Raw genomic sequence first — 447 nt, forward strand, 5'->3', positions numbered from 1 at the left:
ATGGTATAAATTCCACATTTCCATCCAAAGCACAAGCAATAATTACTTCTCGCAAAGTGATCCGCGTTTTATCGACCTTGGAGGGATGGTGATAATGATGGGGCTGCATCTTGAATGCGAGTGTGACTTCAGCGCCACGCGGGTGTGATCAATACCAACACAATCATAATTTTCTCAGTCCGGTTGCTAAACTTCGGCACCGATTCGTCTTTTGAGCAGGTTACTGTCAGGGGTCTGTCCATGGACCCTGGGCAGAGTAACGTGGAATTTCAGTCATTGCCCGCCACTCCTCTACCACCGGCCACGTGGCTAGTGAGGGGGGAGGGGGACCTGCCTTGCACCCACGTGATCGCGGTACCACCCGGAGCCAGGCGCTGCGGTGACGTCACGAGGCGGCGTAACCGGGCAGTGTAAACACATCGTGACGTCATCGCTATGCGGATTACC

Source organism: Petromyzon marinus, chromosome 3 (genome assembly GCF_048934315.1).
Source record: "Petromyzon marinus isolate PM22_M1 ecotype Great Lakes invasive population chromosome 3, UKy_Petmar_22M1.pri1.0, whole genome shotgun sequence".
Classification (NCBI taxonomy): Eukaryota; Metazoa; Chordata; class Hyperoartia; order Petromyzontiformes; family Petromyzontidae; genus Petromyzon; species Petromyzon marinus.